Genomic DNA, 12,878 nt, shown 5'->3' with positions numbered 1-12,878 from the left:
AGCAATGGACACCCCTGATCTAGGGGTTACACCAATGCCATCCCGCACGGTCTGTGGTGCGCTTGGGGCTAGCAGGGGAGGGGGGCACAGGGGCGTTACAAGCCCAGAGAGCGCTGTATTGATTTTTAAGGAAGAAAGCCAAAAAGCAGAAAACAAAAGGGGAGGACAATAAAAGCTAAACTCCCCCAGCTTCTTTTGATCTCAAAGAATAACAAAGAGATTGACCTGACATTATTACGCCCCTCGCTCACTCCCTTTGGGTTGTGTTTTTGTTTCCCGTAACCAGCAATGATCAAAGCCAAGAGCCCCCTATGTCACTGTGTATTTTCCTTTTCCCTCCGAACAAAAGTTGCAAAGGCTGCAACACTTTCTCTCGCGCCTGTCCTGGACCAGTAGTCTGCTTCAAACAGAGCTGTTTGCAGGAGCACCAGCTCCCGTGGTCCCGGTAACCTCATCTTCACACTGCGGAGGCAAACGTGCACCCGCCGGGGCAGGGGAGAGGGGAAGGTGATACACACCCTCCGCCTTGGGTGCGAGCTGTCTAAACAGATGTCATGGTTTTCACAGCTTGAATTGTTTGAGGAAGAGTTGGAAATTTAATCTGTCGGGCGAGGCTGAGCAGAATAGTCATCTCTCTGAGGACAGAGCACGGACAGTACCAGTAACAATAAGGAAGCGGTGAGTGACACAGAGGCATCATTGCAAGGAGCTGTGACTGCAGGTACCAAAAAGATCTTCAGAGAAGAAAAAAAAGGAAGCCTAGCACACATTTTTTCTTCAGATGCTGAAGGATGTGGCAGCCCTCTTTGCCTCTCAGGAAAAAATCAAACCCAAAGTTTTCACACGCCACAGTATTTTCTAAATGGACATGATGATCTTGTCTTGAAAGCAACGTTAGTGAAGCAGCAAAGATGTGATATGTAAGATAAATAGGTGATAAATACATGCCAAGCAAAATATTATTTGTAGGTTATTTAAATTCAGGAAGCATTGGTATTAATTTGGCAGATAAGTCTTCCACATTGTGGTTACAGACCTGCAAACATGATTATTAGCTATAGTGTAACACTTCCTTTTCTTGTCCAGGACCAGACCGCTGAATAGAATTGGAAAAAAAACTATTCATCAAGTAAGGTACAAGCAGTGGGGATGGCAGAAGCTGGCTTCTGGGTGTGAGATTTTTCTGGCCACTGGCTGCTGAACCTATTTGCAAAGCAGAGCTCAAACAACATTTCCAGCCTCACCAGGGAACGTGTGTGCAATGAAGAGGGAACAGAGACACGAACAGGCAACGACGCCTGGTACTGGACTGTGGAGGGTCTCAGGTGTGCAGGGCGTCACTCTGCAGGCACCGGCCCGAAACACAACCTCAGAGCCTGATGCTGATGGCCAGAACCACCCCGCACAGCTTGCACTTCTCTGCCAGGTCGTCCCGGGCAAAAACATGGTCAGAAAATGAAGATATCCGGCAATTCACGTTGAAAACTGGTTCGAGAGAAACCAGCCCTCACACAGCAGATTAGTTGGGTATCAAAAGTGCAGTCGTGGCTCATTCTCAGCACATTCTCCAGGGAGCTGCAGTGATGGATGAGAGATTCACGGAAGGAAGAAGCTGCCAGGGCGCGCTGCTGACCGCCGTCCTTGGCACAGCAGCAGGTTTCATAGCCATGTAACATGTTGAAGGAAAACTCATCTTGGCAAACAAGAGCTGCTGAAGCTAAGAGGATGCTTGGTTTTGTCATTTTCACAGACGAAGTTTAAGCACTAGAACACTGCTGGAAACACACAGGGGCTTGGCAGCAAAATATTCGCATTGGATTGATACCTGTCGTAAAAACTGAGAGTGATTCAGCTCTATTTAAGCGGTGATTTAATCAAGTCATATTTAGGCTGCCTGAGTGAATAATCCTGCAAATACAGACAAAATGTAACCTTTTTTTAAAAAAAAAAAAAAATTAAGAACATCTGTTCATCAGCTGCAATGTTTATTCTGTGCAGTTAAACCAAAAACATGAGATCAGATCTAATGTGGCTGGGTTATGTGTGCGCATCCCCAGCCTTAAACGCAGCTGTAGTTTCAGTACCCAATAAAATAGGATACGTAGGTTTAGACTACAGGTCTTTAAATTCCTTCAGATAAAAGTGAGTATATAATATGGTATCTTCTGTATCTCTAAGCGTTGTGACAAAATGTTTCTGCTGTTGCTGAGCAGATACAACTGTGACCAGCACTGAAGGAGATGGTGGAAAGTACCATCAGACTAGGACGGTAGAATAATTTTACCTAGTTATTGCAATAAATAGCATTCATTAAATTATTGTCATAAAGAAGACAGCTACACTCATACAGAAGGCTGTACACAGAGTCTATATGATCTTATACACAGCTTTTCCATTTGAGCTACTTCTTCCCATGACAGAAAGGTTCAGGGCAGAAGAGCCCATAGCTACGAGCTGCATTTTTTTAGTTTCCTTCCCACACAGCACTGCAGGGAGGTGAAGCACCCCCAGAGAGCACCAGCAGTGTCCAGTGGGTCCTTCCCACCTTGCTGTAGGTTTAGGCTAGCCTTAGTGTTATACAGGAATAACCAGAGTTTTCAATTCCACAGCACACAGATTTTCCTCTTCAAAAAAACTCAAAAACATTAGGACTGGCCAAACAACTGACTGGCAAGAATAGTAGGGATGTAATATCAGAAACTTGAGAGGAAGGATTACATGGTCAGGAGCCTGCAAGAGGAAAAAAAAAAACCTTTCCCAGCCCTTTGAGCAAGTCCTGGCATCAGATTAAAGCTGGATATCAAGTGCAGTTGTAACCCCATCCCTTGCAGGAATGGGAGGACTGCATTAGCACAAGACAAATTGCTGTTTGCAATTGAAGCTGTGGGGCTGCTCTGGGAAAGGGGAGGGGGTTTTCTGGAAGATGAAAGAAGACGGCTCAGCTGCGAAGGGGTATTCCTCAGCCGGCACAGACCCTGCTGTCGGGGGAACAGGCTGTGCCACGCTGCCGAGAAAGTCTGTCACCACATCTGCTGCGAGCTCCTCAGAAAGGGGGTTCTTTATGGTCAGTACAATTTACACTTCCCAGCCAAGGATCCCATGCAAAGTGCTGGATGGGAGCCCTCCTTTCCAGCCTGCTTTGCGTTTATAGAAATGTCTAAGAAAAGATTTATCCCTAAAGAAATACGTTCTAGAGCTGGTGATGAGCACTGCTGGCCACCTTGGGGTGGGTGACTTGAGCCAAGAATCCTTAAAATTTCTGGTTTGGTGTTTATATAAAAATAAAGGCAGCTGTAGGTGAAAGTGCCACAGAATGATGGCGCAAAAGATTTTGCAAATTGAATCCACGTGGGAGAGGTAAGGAAGGCTTCCCCTTCACAGCGGAGGGAAGATCAGGGCAAAACCTCCACCTACTTGCTCAGATGCAGGTGAGAAAATAGTTGGGCTGCTTCGCTGTACTGAGACAAGCTCAGGGCAGCCTGTTCGCAGATCCCAGCAGGGTTTGGAGCAGACATTATTTCCCGAACACAAGCCAAACCATGACCCAACGTCTGGCACTTCTGCTGAGGCTGGGAGCAGCCCGTCTCCCAGGGATGCTGGCCTCAAGAGCTCAGCAGAGATTTGTTTTCCTTTCTGCATCCAGCCTGGATTAAGCCTGGTAAGCAGGACAGCAAGAGCAGCTTGCAGAGCGTCCTGTAAGAACGAGGGTTTCCTCTTTTAGAAGAAATTCTGCTCTTTGATCTACTCCACCTTAGAGAAGGAAAAGGCAATTCTCCTCTCAGCCCTGAAAAGCGTCGGTCACAGCGTGGAAATACAGTTAAACTCTGAAAGAATAAGGCAGAAGATGACAACAAACACTGCCCTCAGACTCCATACACACACGGGCGCATGCACATCGCTCCCTTTATTTCATCAATTATAATTAGTGCTACCGATTTCTAGTCTCTTTTGATCAAAGGGTTTTATTTCTGTCTATCCAAAAGCCTCTTTTTGATCTTTGCTCTTAAACTTTGATTGAAAGCTTTAGTGAGGGAAATTCCTCCACGAGTTCAACACTTGGCACGCCAAGCCCTGAACAAGGCACCTAATAAACAGAATAATTCCTCTCAGTGGACGTGACAAAGGTCCCATTAGGCAGCAGATGTTAACACTAGCCCGGGGGCAGTTTAGGAGTGGGGTTGACACTTGGTTTCAGCCACTCCAGGCCATAACTTTGATGCATGTCACCGCTGCAGTGACAGTGGGGGGACAGATGTCCCAGAGGAAGGGCACAGGCCGCTCAGGGCCACGCAGTGCGACAGTCACCCCCTGTCCCCTGCCAGCACAGACCATCAGACCACTGTTATTCTGCATTTTTAGACTTCGGTTGCCAATATTTCTGAAAGCAGTTATTTATACAAGGACAGAACTCACAAAATATGATTTAAAAGCTATTTACACAAAGACAAAATTCATAAAATATGCTAAAAGACAACATTTATGAAGGTAAAACATTTGTTTTATTTATTATCTGTTTTTCGGGGGGGGCTTATATTTAGTGCTAGTGGAGGATGGCAGAGTAACAGCTCTATCCTGGTCCATCCCTGGGATGGAGAATGCAGGAACAGGGAGGAGGCTGGACAGCAGGATGATATTTAGTGGGGCTATAGGGCATGTTTGGAGGCATGATATGTATCCTGCTTGCAGAAGCAGCCACAGAAATATAAAAAATAATGTTGAGGGAAGAAATCTCACTGCCTGGCTTGTCCTGTGCTAGTCAGACAAGAACAGCTCACATGTGCCATCTAGTGATACTGATATTTCATATATCAAATATTCTCTGAGCAGAACCAAAAATATTCAGAAAGGTTTGAAGGTCTGTAGCCACGGGCAAAGCTGCAGAGTCAGCTCTGTCTGACAGTCCCAGGCTGCCAGTGCAGCCCTCTGTGCACAGGCTTAGGAGGGATAAGAACCCAGACACCCCCCCCCCCCCCCCCCCCAAAAAAAAAAAACCAAACCAGATTTCCCAAACGTAGTAGCAAGGCTTGTGTTCAAATCCATACACTCCTTTGTGCAAGTGTACAGAAAATACACCTGGCAAAACGAGAATAAGTAAATAGCTAAGAACTAAATGATATAACTGTTCTATAACTAGAATAACTAGGAACTAAATAGCATGGATGGCACCAATGCTTAAATCCGAAGAAAAAACAAGATTTTTGAAAAGTTGTTAATCAAAGAAGTTCTGGGACCATTATCCAGGGGCAGAACATACACGTGGATCAAAGCCTTGGGGTTGGGCAAAGTGACAAAGGTGGCCAACCAACGGCAGACGCTGGGATTACCATTTTCATTACTGGAAGTGGGTTGGAAGGGCACAGACTGAAGGAGGAAGTGGGACAAACCTTTAAAGGAAAAATGGAAATATCCCGTGCTACCACGCTCACTGCTGCGTCTGTCAGGCGGGCGCAGACCGAGCTCTGCAGAGTTTCCCGTCTGGGCTGGGAGACCCGTGCAGCCTCTCCTCTGCTGATGGGCTCGAGACCATTTTACATCGTGGTGGTGAGGGATGGAGAATCACGGTGCTCGTTACTAAGTGCTGGCAAAGAAGTGCTTCCTCAAGAGTTTATTAAAAAAAAAAAAAAAAAGGGGGAGAGCAGCACGCTCCAGAGCGTCTAACAGCAGAGAAAACGAACCAAGGAGGTCAGGGCCGAGAGCGACTGCCCAGGAGAGCAGGCTCCGATGTGTTTTGGGGTGATGTTAGAGGGGTGCAAATCCAGCTGCCACCTCGGGAGGTTTGCTCAGACCTGAATCCGTGGCTGGGCAGCGTCACTCAGACCTAATCTCAAAAATTCATTAAAGCTGTGACACAAGCAGTTTATCTGTCTGCATCCAAACAAGTTTTTTATTTACCTATAACTGCTCTGTCTTTCACTCTCCCATTTACTCTCCTTTATCACAGGATACCTTCAGCCTTCGCTGATGCAATTGCATCTCATGCAGGGTTGTTGTAGCCCACCTACTACTCCAAGAAGTACCTTCTCAGAGCACAAGGCGCGGGGAGAAGAACGGATCAACATTTTCCTTCAGTGCAGGCAGTGCTCAGTCTCTGCCCCCTAAGGAGGAAAGCTGCTCTCACACGTGTCTCCAACCACCTCGAGGCGTTGGCTTTCGGGGATGTGACCTGACTTTTCTCTTGGCTGTTTCAAATTCTGCAGTTTGCTGAGGCCTTCCCTGGGACCTGGAGGGCACCGCCAGATCCATCCTAAATTGTTTAATCCCCTGCTCCTTCAGTCATAAGATGAAGAGTTCGACTCACTTTCAACCCCTAAATGATTGCCCTTTTCCCTGAAACAACTGAAGATTTTATCTCTCATTTCCCTATACACCTACTCTCATATTTCTTTAAGTTTATCCCTGAAAGCCCTGAATTATTCTTGCTCGCTTTTCATGGCCCGCAGCTTTTCTTTTAACATTAAGAGCATTGTTTCTGGCAAGACATTAAGGTGCTCATCGGTTGCCAGCCTGAAAGCCATAACTACTCCATTTGCATTCATATTTTGATAGTCCCTCCATCTCAGCTGCGATGGTGTCTCTCCCTCTCTGAAAAGCCCGGCTGGCTCCATCCTCTTGGCTCAGGCTGGGATCACTCTTCCCATCAGAGGTTACTCCAGCTGTGACAGTCACCCTCCCAGTGCAGCAACAGGGGACATTGGGTGGCTTGGACGCCAGCAGCCTTGCTCTCTTCAGCCTCAGGTGTCTTCTCTTAGAGAAATCTCATCTCCTGGTGGAGAGCTTGGAGTCCCTGTAAAACTCCAGGTTTGGGGAGGTTTTAGCAGGCTGCTCGCAAACTCAGAGATAGTTTCTCTTTCATTTTGTGTGCTCCCGTGAAATCGTGCTGCTCGCTTCCAGTGGTGGCCGGCGTTCCTCTAAGAGCCACACACAGCAGGGTACCTTCAGCATCACTCTGAGGTAACTGCAAGGCTTTAAACACATCGAATGCATTACAGCCTGGCGTGGCCTGACTGGCTCCACGTCCACCAACACCCACCGCTTGTAGAGCAGAGTATTGCTTGAATGTCTTCAACTGCATCTCTCTACAGATTTAGCTCCAGCTGAGCTGTTGCCTGTTCCCTTTTTCTACCCCTACTGGGTCCAGAGCTACCCTCTGCAGCTCCAGTGCTCCCCTCCCCGGTTTCCACCACCACACACATCCCAGCCTAACATTTGTCACAGTAGAGACAAAATCTGAGCCTGCCTTTATCTCTGAGTTATAGGAAATGCTTTAAAGTGGGCAAAAGCAGACTTCCAGTGAAGTGTGAAATGGGATGAAACAAGAATGAGTCCCAGGACTTGTGATTACCAGCTGATATTTTTATGTCACCAGATTTTATTAGGTCTTGTCCCCTTTTAAATCAATTTCAGGACTTCAGCAAGAAGATTTGAACTATGAAGTGCAGCAATGTGATTAAGAGCAGCCATAAATAAATGAGCAAAGCCCTCAAAAATTATGGCCAGCACTATATATCCTGCCAATTAACAGCTTCTTATGCTCTAGGGAGAAAACATCATTTGGTTTTAGCTTTCCTGCATCCCTTGGGGAGATTGGTTGTCATAGCTCTTCTTCAACAAGTTCTCAGGAGGTGGAGGCATGAGTTAAAGAAATTAATTCATTCCCATTTTAGGACCAGTAAGATTTGCACTGCCAGCTGCCCACGTTTGATGGGTATCCCTGTAGCTGCTCCGAGTTTAACCTCATAATTCAGAGATGACAAGTTAGAAATTCCCCAAAGAGTAAAACTCACATTCATCTCTTTCAAAGCCAGGGATGGCATTTCCCAGACTGAAAACTGTTCCTTGTTTGAGTCTGCAGCGTGTGGGGGAACCAGGGAGAAGAAAGACTACATTCACTTTTCTTTTTTTCTTAATACTGCTGTGGAAAAAGGCACCTTCTGAGTCTGGTTTTGGAGACGGGCAGTGACACCAGCCTTCGTGGCCCAGCTTTCCTGGCAGCAGGCTCTTCACAGGCTCACACAGACCATCTGCAGCAGCGGCTGGGCCGTGAACATGTGCAGTGCACATACGTTACCGTTTGAACCCCAGAGTGGAAACGGGTTGTGAACTTTCCCAGCGCAGATCACACACAAGGCATTAACATTTGGTTCTTCTTTGAAGCCAAGTTTGACCTAGTTTAGGTCTTCCTTTCTCTTTCTTTTAGCAACTTTGGCCTAAATGAGCTCTTGTGGAGCAGCTCAGTGATTCAGAGGTCACCCTGTTTCTCCCATCCCCCTGTCCTTTCCGTCCAGCTCAAAGCCTCGAGCTGTGGTGCTGGTTCTGCCGCAGCTCCCGTCCAACTCTTCACACCTCTTCCCACACAGAGCAGTCTCTAAGCCAGAGACTGTGCCATGAGCACAGCCCAGGCTGAGACCAAGCAGCTGAAGGGCGACCAAGAACCCCCCCCAAAAGTGCCCCAAAACCTCTACAAGCCGTACGACCAGCAGAGCATCAAAGCAAAAGTGCTCTGCTGCTCTGAGAGGAACCTCTCAGACCCAAGTAGGTCACAGGAGAAATCACTCAAGATTTTCCCCTTCTCAAAAAAAATATATAATTGTGTAGTCTATGTGGGCAAGGAAGGCACAGTGGGAGCAGCTATCGCCGCGTGCTGCGTCGTATGACAAGCTTGTGCAAAAAGTCACACCCGCAACCGTTTTCAGGAACGGTGTCACAGGAAAACAAAGAGGCTAAAAGCTTTTAGCTTTATGGCCAGGAGTTGGGTTTTTTTCTGGTTTGGTGTTTTGGTTTGGGGTTTTTTTAAGTCAGACTAAGCAAAAAATAATTGATGGTAGTGATGGCTGTTCAGTGGGTTTCTTCATAAAAAGCAGCAGTGTCTGGGCAGAGTTCCCTTATGAACATCAGGTCTCTCCAGCCTTCCCTCCCCCCAAAAATTGTTGCATTGGTGAAGCTTTCCTTCAGCTAAACCTGCCAGCCCAAACCCCACGAGGTGGGTGGCAGAGGCCCGGCCCAAGCACAATAACACTGGATCCAAACCCCTGTTCTGTGACAAAGAAAGGAGCTGGTGTCAACGGGGCTTTTGAGGAGGCTGGAGGAGGTCAAACAGCAAAGCTGAAGCACTGCTTGCCTGTACCCTTGCCATTACAGTTGAGATGTTTTTCTGGATCAGTCTGGTGGTCCCACTAGATTTAAAGGCCCTTTTGTTCAGCCTCTCAAAAAAAAAAAAAATTTGATTTAGTGGCAGATTTTGTCCAGCCTCCCAAATATCCCCAGTCTTATACAGACTCACAAACATCCTTTAACGCCTCTGAAATCAGGGAAATCAATCATAAAATCCTACTCATTCGCCATGCTAAAAAGGAAGCAAAAGCAGTTTCTCTCTCCAACTCTTTGCTGGCCTCCTCTATCTCTTTTGAGCAGGAACAAGGATCGGACAAGCCAGGCTGTGACAGAGGCAGGTCAGGAGGATGACACCAACGGGGGCAGGTTACGAGTATGACACTGTACATTTAGGGGCTCCTAAACAGGGACACCCACGAGCACAGCAGCAGCACCACCATGAAGAACTACTTATTTGCCTTTTTAAAAAAAAAAAAATTTCCTCTAATAGGAGAAAAATGAATTCCACACCAGCAGCTGAAGTGCATGCAGCTACTTCTGACACTGGTAAAAACCAATCTTGCGGTTCTTTGAACATTTGCCTGGCATCTTCCTGAAGCACTTGACCTACATCTTCCTCCTACTCTTCCTTTTGCTTCTGTATATTCAAATTAACTACTTAAAGGAGATATCTGTTTTTCTGTGCTTAACAGTAATGCAGTCTCTAATGACATGGAGAAAAGCCTCGCAGATCAATCATGTTTTCAGTCTGTGACATCCACCACATACCTTATTTATAAAGCAAATCCCCTTCTCCCTTTAAACGAGCTCATGAATTGCTGACACCCTTTCATATTACCTTAGATTGGAGATCTTAGCTGAAACTTAAACAGTACATCGTCTTTGCAAGCTGTAGGAACTAATGAGCAGTTTCTATTTGAGTTAATCAAGAAATAGTTAAGCCAAGCTGGACAAGACTGCAGTCTTTACAGGAACGTGGTTGTATGCCAGGCTACAGCTGCTTCACATGTGCTAACAGGAAGACAACGAGATCCTTTTTTATCATCTTACACCCCCTCTCCTCTTGCCAGCCTGCATCCATACCTCGCATCAGTCAGGATACTCCTGGCTGTGGGTGCATGGCCTTGAACCGAAACCAGACCTCCCAAATCTGCTGTTATGAGAAGAGCCTCCACCACTGCCTCTGGGTTTCATGCCGAGGCCAGCACTGCCAGGCTCTGCTTGCAGCACCCAGCACACGTTCACCAGCCAGGACGTAGTCACTGCATCATCTGCTTTCTGCATTGAAAAGCTGTAAGTCCCATTGCCCTTTTCTGATGCATCACACCCTTTGTAATAAATGTCAAGAGCTACCAGCTCATAGCATGACTTCTGGTAACCATTCATCCTATTTCTAAAGGCAGCACCTACCAGCGGGGCACTACAAGGGCCAAGGGGTTAATTCCTCAGTGTGTGTGACAGTCCCAGGTGGGAAGAGGTACAGCCCAAAAGACCAGCACAAAGGGACTTGTTTTGTTTTGACCTTTGCAGCTTCCATCAGTGGGAGATGAACTCCACAGTTCATGCCTGAGCGTGGCACCAAGTACCAACCCCACCACCGCCTCCTGGGCTGCCCCTTCACCCCACGATCCCAAACATGCACGTGACAGCTAGGGAGGAGTAAGGCTGTGCAGCTCTGAGGAACCAACGTGGGTACCCAGTGTACCCCTCCGAGCAGCAGCCGCCTGGTCTCATGATCACCTACCACTGCTGCTTTTGTCAACAACTGGACACCAGTAAAAGAGCTGGTTTCACCATTGCAAAACCTACTTCCCACAGGCACTGGGCATGGTGAGCAACCTTTTATAGTCTCCCCAGTCAGGAGTCTGCTGGTGGTAGCGCTGCAGTCCAGCCAGTGCTGTTTACCCCGTTACAAGTAAGCAGTTTGCACTAATGGTGTTTATGGCCTTAAATATACATATGTGTTATAGGAGCGTTTGGACTAATTAACAAAATCCACATCAGAAAGTGCAAGTTCCTGCTATCCCTCCCGTTTCATTATGAAGACAAGATCAAGAGGTTAAAGACCAGCCTTTCAAAGGTGACCAACACTGAAATACTTTGGCCGTCTGGCCCCGAGCAGTTAGCATGAGGCTGTGCCGTGCCAGAGCCAGGATCCTCTTGGGAAGACATCTGTTGCAAATACTGGTTTTGTTCTGACAGACACAAACCTCCTACGCCTTCAGCAGCAGTCCCGTTTGCTGATACAGAGAGGCAAGCTTAGGCAGCAGAACAAGGTCACAGAACCTAAGAAAGTCAGATTTGATCTTCTGAATGCACCCGAGAAGTGCAACCCATTTCCACTACTCGAGCACTCTTACCTGAAGCCCAGAGTGAGCCAGAGGAGGGTATTTGGAACAAGAAGGGTATGATCTTTTTAGGAGTTTCTACCAAGATACTTCCACAAGATGGAAACATGCAATACCACAAAAGCCAGGAAAAGCCCTTATGCATGATGGAAGAACTGTTCCCATGAGAAGACCGTAGGTGTGCAGATTGCTCGGCCCAGGCATGTCTTCTAGGTCAAGCAGTGGGTGTCGTTCCCTGTCCAGTAAAGTTATCCTGGATTCACACCAGCCTCCAGCTGTGGGCACGGCAGTTCTGTCTATCCCACCAACTGACCACCTGGGACCACCTGTATAGCTGCCCACCCTTTCGTAAAGAAAAATGCAAAGGGTCATTCTATTTTGACATTTCAATATGTGGTTTTTGAGAGAGCTGCATTTGGAAATACAGACTCCTACAGAATTGTTTTTCAACTGTGCGGTTTTCCCCATATGTGAAGGGACTTTGAATCCATGGCCCAGAGAGTCAGATAAGCTCTTCTCTGTCTCGATCACCTTGCTAGAGCCTGGGAGCTTCCACGGACACCGGCACAGAGTCAACATTCCCTGGTGGGTTCTTCCAGAGATCCTGACGTTTGTGGTGATTATGTGTTCAGTGGCCACACAGCCAGCTCGATCCTCATCTGTGTGCTCATTAAAGCTTCTAAGTGCAGCTGGACACTGGATAAAGCACAGGAGTGGCCATTACTGTCCTTTTCAGTCATTTTTCTTATGAAAGATTCTTTCACAGGTATCCTTAAAAATTACATTTAGGTAATTCTCAATAAGACCTCTATAAATTCCCTGATTACTTGCTCTTTGCTGACTTTCTCACTGCCAATAATTATCGTGGTTTGCCAGTCTCCCAGCAGAACCTTTCTTGCTTTCCTAATTAAAATTCCTTTGTGGCCATCATCTAAGAACTCGTAATCCAACAAACTCAAGCCATTGCGCAAACCAGATCCAACTCATACCTAATGTAAGCCCATTGCAATGGAGTCAACAGTTACACCCAAAACCAAAGAACCAAAGCCTGTGAAGAGCTCCTGGGCTCCTCCAGCCTGCCTTTCTCCCACTGGAATGGCTCTCTAGCAAACCTCCCTGAGATTTAGAGCAATGTAGTTTTCAATGGACTAAACTGGGCTTTAAAGATCTCATTTCCAAGGGCACATCCTGATATTTCATCTGCATTTTGTTTCTCCCCCACCCTTATCTGCCGCTCCACACACTGCAGGAATGGATGGTGGCATCCCCGATGCGGAACCCCTTCAGCATCACAAGCCATGACCACCTTAAGCATCGCTTGGCTAAGCTTGCCACATTTTGCTGGTTTAACCTTTCTTCTCCAACACCCAAAATATTTTTGCCCTTCTCACAACTCTTAATTAGCTAAGGAAAAACCTC

This window comes from Athene noctua, chromosome 12 (genome assembly GCF_965140245.1).
Source record: "Athene noctua chromosome 12, bAthNoc1.hap1.1, whole genome shotgun sequence".
NCBI lineage: Eukaryota > Metazoa > Chordata > Aves > Strigiformes > Strigidae > Athene > Athene noctua.
This window is presented reverse-complemented; position numbering follows the sequence as displayed.